This window comes from Triturus cristatus, chromosome 5_1 (assembly GCF_964204655.1).
Source record: "Triturus cristatus chromosome 5_1, aTriCri1.1, whole genome shotgun sequence".
Classification (NCBI taxonomy): domain Eukaryota; kingdom Metazoa; phylum Chordata; class Amphibia; order Caudata; family Salamandridae; genus Triturus; species Triturus cristatus.
This window is the reverse complement of record NC_140587.1, coordinates 126,900,598-126,907,201: the sequence shown is the minus strand read 5'-3', so window position 1 is coordinate 126,907,201 and position 6,604 is coordinate 126,900,598.

Genomic DNA, 6,604 nt, shown 5'->3' with positions numbered 1-6,604 from the left:
AGGTATTTGCTTGCCTTCAGTGTGCTCTGCTGTTATGTGTATTGGCTGTCTGGTTTTGGAGGGACAGGGCAGGCTGAGTCAGACCTGGGTTGAATAGAGAGATCTGCATTGGAGTATGGGGAGGGGTAGCTCCTTGACCTGAATAGGGCTGTGCCTGGCAAGGTGAATGCTGGCTCCACCTCCTACTGTGCGTCTGATGGCAGACCCCCTCTGCAGGGGCGGCCTTAGGCATGTGCAAGCTGTGCACCTGCACAGGGCCACCAAACCCCAGGGGCCACCACGAGGAATCGGATACAATACATATTTGTGGCGACCCCTGGCAGGGATTTGGCGCATGAACGACTGAGGCGTGCTAAATCCAATGTGATGCACGCTGAATGGTTGTTCTTATACTCTTTTCCTTTCTAACCCAGTCTCGTCTTTGTGTGGGGTCGGCCTTGTTTCGGGCTCTTCTGGTAGGTCTTGTGCTTGTTTAGAACTTTTTTCCAGGAGAATCGAGCTTGTTTTAATAGTCCAGATCTGGCACCTCCGGAGGCTCGCCTGCGCGCGCATGCGCAGTTACCGCGAGTCCTGCAGCGAAGGGGTTACAGAAGCACCACGCATCACTGGCGGCAGGAGGGGTGGTAGCACCCGTGCCCGGCGTGCAGCGAGCAGCACCGAGACCGGCCGAGGCCATGCACCGGCGCGCCTAGAGACCCTGGGCAAGAAAGGCCGCCTTGCAGAGGATAGCATGCCAGTGTGCAACCTTTGGTGCCAGCTGCGAGGTGAGCAGCCCGAGGGTCAGGGCATGGGGAGGGGGAGTGAGGAGGTCAGCGTGTGCCACTGCAGAGTGAACCCGAGGGAAGGTGAGCCATTGGACGAGGGTGTGGGGAGCCCTGGGGAGGAGGGCAGATCAGGCGTAGGAATGTATCCCATCCCGTGGGGGTGAGGAGCCGGGAGCGTGGGGAAGGTTGGGTGAGGATGTTATTGTAGATGGTGTGTGCTTTGGGTCTGGGTGGAGGTAAGCCATGTGAGGTGGCGAGCTGGAGGTATTCTGGTGGTCATGGGAAGGGAGGGCATGATGAATCGTGAGAGAGAGCCTCTCTCTCACGATTCATCTCTGAGAGGGCGCGGGTCGGAGAGGTGGTCACCGTGCGCCAGGGGTAGGGAGTGGTACAGATCGGCGCTGTATGTTGAGGGAAGAGTGAGTCAGGAGTGCAGGGGCGGTGTTTACTTGTGGCTGAGGGGAGGCATGGTGACTTTTGGAGGTGTAACTTGGGAGGCACGGTCGTATTGGGGGGAAGAGGAGAGCAGGGTACGAGGTGTTAGACGTAATGTTAAGGATTCATTAAAATGATTACAATAACTTATCAACAATCATGAAAACAGAGTATGAAGCTGATACTTGTGATCTAATGAGTGGATCTGCCTGCACAAATCTTTTAAAACATCGAGTGTTCGAATGTACTTGGCATTTGGTTATGTCTGTTTATTTGGTGTTGAGGCAGACATGAAATGCAAGCACCTATGGATGGACGCCTGGAATAGGATGGCAGTGCCTACCCATGTTAACTCAATCTAATGCCCTTTTGCAGAGACCTTGGTAGGAGACTGGCATCTTGATCATTTCTTTAATTACATTCCAGTGCTTGTCATGTGACTAGCAGAGAAAACTAGTTTAACTAGTCCTCAGTTTGCAATTGGTGAAGCAGCCTTCTCTGTCCATACTAGGGGCATAGTTACCATTGGTTCAGCAAGTACAGTGGTACTGAGACCCAAAACCCTCAGGGGCCCATTGAACCCTGATAATTGCTATATTTTACTTCCTGAGCAGCAGCCAAAGGGGCCATTTTCCTTGCTTATGCCACGGCCCATGGGGTCGTTGGTACGCTGTGCTAGTGATTCGTACGTCTGCTTGAAAGTTGTCTCCTGACTGGATGTTCCTTGCACATTAATTTTGCTTCAGTGAACCTCTAGTGCCTTTTCATAGCCTTAGGACGGATGTATGACGTTACAACGCATGCTTTTACACCGCATGCCGTTACAACGCATTTTTTACACCGCAAGATCTGTTACAACGCCAGCCTTTACAACGCATGCTTTTACAACGACGTACACTAGATGGAGTGCTGACATTAGAAATGTATAATTTACTATTCTAACTCCAGTCCACGTTGCAGTAGGGAAGGTGTTTGGATAGTAAAACTACACTATTTCTAATGTTAGCACGCCATCTAGTGCATTTCGTTGTAATAGCATGCGTTGTAATGGCATGCGTTGTAACAGATTTCGCGTTGTAATAGTTTCGTTGTAATGGTAGTGCGGTGTAAAAGTTGCGTTGTAAAGGTTGTTCACCCCTTAGGACTCACTGTAATTAATCCTTGTTTAATAGGTGCTCTGAAAGCTAGCAGAACTGGTTGCTGGAATATGGCACTATACAAGAAACCTTCATTAAATATATTGTATTTTGTCTTTTGACAATGTGGTAAAGTGGACAAGTCTTTGGTTACCTGTAGGCTGTCTTCAGGATCAGTTAGTGACGTACTGAGACAGGTCTCTGTGTGCCATGATTTCAAGGTAGCTTACTCTCTTCCTGCTAAGGTCACTTCCCAAATAGATCATGAACTATTCTCCAGGCTCTACTGTTCTCAGTGGACTGAGAAAACAGACCTTGTATGTAAAGTCACATGATCTACCCTATAGTTTTATAACACTCTTCAAATAAACCTTCCATATGTGGCTAGTCCTCATAATGTGTCATACATGTAGTGGGAAGGGTAATTACTATTAATCAGTCAGGGTTTGTAAAGCTCAGCTGCTTCACACATAAGGGTCTCGAGGCGGTGTGGGATTCATGCTGCTGGATCATGCTGCTTGTTGGTTGAACAGCGAGGTCTTGTGGTCCTTCCTGAACTGCTGGAGCGATGGTGAGGCTCTGAGGTGCAGGGGGAGCGTTTTCAGGTCTTCACTGCCAGGTGGGAGAAGTAGCGGCCTCCACTGTTTTATCAGCGGCTGCATTGGGTGGCTGCTAGGGAGATGGTTCTGGAACATATTTTCCTGGTAGGTTGGTGGAAATTCACTCCTTCATTAAGGTATGCTGGTCCTTCATTGTGGGGAAGACATGGCTTGGCAGTTCGGGCTGGACTGTTCCCATGAGGCACAGGGTCAAGGCTGATTTGCATATGGCCATGTCTGAACTGGGGTGGTGTGGTGAGCAAAAAAACGATGGATTTAGGCCCAGATCTCTGTACTGTGGTGAATGTATGACATTGTTCTGCATTCTGTCCATCAACTGTTGTTTTTGCAAGAAAATAAAAATGACACATCAAAATCTTTCAGCAGCCGCCACTGCTGATTGTCTTCTTTTTTTCCCTACCCACTGCTAGCCTCGCCCGCTGCATTGCAAGCAAAATGAAGAGAATTAGAGTACACAAATCTGGTTATTCGAAACGAAAGAGAAAGGTGGCTCAGCAGGCTTTCGTAGTGTCACAGGAAGGAGCAATCCTGAACTTTATCACCCAAGAGAAACCTAAAGATGGAGAATCCTCTGGCCAGAGTACTGCTGATACACTAGGTAAAACAGGTGCTGACGACCATAAAGAACAAAAAAATGATGATATCCATGAGCAGAATGATACTCATGAGCAGACCAATGAAAATGAACAAGGTGACTCTGAAATTGATACAAACATGCAGCAATTACCAACTCAGGATGAGGATTATTACAAAAGAACCTCAGACAGAGAAACTGAAACATCATTCATTGGTCCATCAACATCTGGCATTCTGAAGGAGGTTCAGAGTTTACAGACGGATGATGCTGGTATTGAAAAGGAAGCCAAAGAGCAAGACCATGTTACAGACCCGTGTTCTGAATATGATTTATGTGATTGGAGGGATCCTGCTTTGTGGCCGAACTCTCTTACGGACGCGCAACGTGTTTTTCTTGTTGAAAGGGGTCTCTCCAGAGACCCAGATTCTAAAACAAAGTATCCAAGTGATGAGCACTCAAACAGTAAACGTCGTTTTTTCTGTTACCATGTTACTGGTCATCTAACGCCTTTTCTGGACTTTTTATTAAAACACCTTCCTGAGTTCCGCCCCGCCCGGACCCCCTCTTCCGGGGCCCCCTACCTGCGCTCCCTGCACAGGGCCACCATGAGCCTAGAGCCGCCCCTGCCCTCTGTCTGAAAGGAAGGATGCAGCCTGGTAAACAAAGTGCTCCAGTACTGGGCAGAACTGGTTCTGGCTGTGTTCAGTGACTTGTAGCTTCTGAGAACAAAGACTTTTGGGGTATAAATATCGGTGCTGAAACCCCTACAATTTGTATTGCTCCTGGACAACAAGACGAACCTCTGTCCGTGTAACTGAAGGAATCTGCAGGAGGTGACTATCTTTGTGCTTGTGTGCTGTTTCTTGGACTGGCCTGCAGTGGTTACCATTGGACTTGGAAGAAGAGGGAAAAGGACTTTGAAGGAACTTTTATCTATCTTGCTACAGCAATCACCCAAGGGCTAGGAGAGAGCTTGCCTCCTGTTGAAGTCTCAGGCACATCAGACTTCACCACCAGCCTCCTGTTTCCTCCCAGCGAGGATTTCTATCTGCAGGTTAGGCTCCTGTGAGTTCCAGGGCCTCTAGCTCTACTACAGAGAAGAGAGTGCTGAAATCGTCGCTAACACCCGTTTGCGAGCCGCCGCAGCCGAAAGCGCACGGAAAATCATCGCACTGCTGCCGCTGAGGGCTCGCTACCGGAGATCATCACATCGCACGTTTGCGGGCTGCCAAATGCTCGCTAACCCAAAGATTATCGCACGTTTGCGGGCCTCCACGTGCTCGCTAACCAAAGATCATTGCATCAAGTTCATCGCTTCACCACATCGCAGCGTGGACGCCGGGTGTCCGCCATTTTCATCGCATCGCATCAGGATCATCGCTCCCTCGCGGAGCGCCATTTTCTCTCACCGCAACCTGATCGCACACGCAACAGGATCGTCGCATTGTCTCCACCCTCGCGGCAAGGAGTCATCGCATCAACGGCCTAGCGTGCAGAAGGTTGTCGCCTTGTCCCCGCACGCTTCCGCAGATCAGCGCATCATCCTCCCTCACGGCCAGGATTTAACGCATCTCCCACCTCGTGTGTGGAAAATCATTCCTACAGCTCCTTTGAGACATTTTGTTGGTTTTGCTACGAAATCCAGGTACTTTGTAAGTAAAGGGGTCGCAGAGACCAATGCTTTGAACTGAACTCCTCTTTGCACACTTTGAACTATTTTTGCAGCATTTCAAGAGTAATTCTATTTTACAGTATTGTGGCTTTCTACCGTTATTGGTCTTGTGTTAAGTCTATATATAAAGATACTTATTTTTTATAACTACTTGTGTGGTGTCCCTTTGTAGTGTTCCTCACTGTGTTACTGTGTATGGTCATAAATGCTTCACACACTGCCTCTGAGATAAGCCTAGCTGCTCGTGCTACGTTACCACAGGGTTGAGCAGGGGTTATCAAAGGGTTTAGCCCTCTTACTCTGATTTAGGAAGAAGGGTCCTTACTTGGACAGTGGCCACCCATTGCCAACTAGAGACCCTCATTTCTAACATTGGCGGTCAGCGGTGAGGATCTGGACTTGCATTTGTGATCGCATACAGTAATTCTAGTGTGCACTACTAGTGAGTGCAGACCATAACGCAACCACATACGTTTTTGAGGTTTTGATTCTATTTTTGATTGATATTGCCAGTTATTGCTACAATGGGCAAGCCCAGATCCAATGCCTCTAAGGATCTCCCCTGGGAAGAAGAGAAATGAGACACCTACACTTCCAAGCAGCTCAAATATTTTTGCAAGCAATTCACAGTCCCTATCACAGGTCTCACTAGAAGGGAGGAGTATTACAAGGCGCTGAAGGCCTGGTTGCCCCATGGAATACGGGAGAGCCTGTGGAGGGGGGATAGAATGCAGGAGAGCAGCAGGATGAAGTAGTAGATTTGGTGGGAGATAAAGCAATTTCCAGCCCGGGCATTAGTGTGTCCTCAAGGGGTCTGTCTCCAGAAGAGATGGAGGACAGGGAGAGAGATAGGCGGCATAATATGGAGATGGCTAAGCTTAAAATGGATGGTCAGAGGGACCTAGAGAACAAGAAGTTAGAATTTGAAATTATGAAAGTGAAACTTGAGCATGAGAGAATATTGAGGGAGTTGGAGATTAAAGCAAAGAGTGTAGAGATCTCCCCCTCTGGTGGCAGCATACCTGTAGTGCATACTGAGAGTAGATTGTATATACCCAAGGAGGTTATTAAGGATTTCCATAAAAGTGAAGATTTTGGGCAATGGTTTGCAGCTTATGAATTATCCATGGTTTTCCACCGGGTCCCTGAGAAGGATTGGGGAGCGGGGTTGTGGGGACGCTTTGTGAGTGAGGGGAGGGATACCTTGTTGGACCTGCCCCCAGAAAGTAGGATGGTTTATGCCCACATGAAAGAAGCTTTGATTACCCGCTATGGTTTGACCCCTGAGATGTATAGGCAGAGATTTAGGACCTGCAAGAAGCTAGAGGGTGCAACGTGGGTTGAATATGTGTCGTTTTTTTTGCAGAGCAATGGAACGCTGGGTAAAAGGTAGCAAAGTA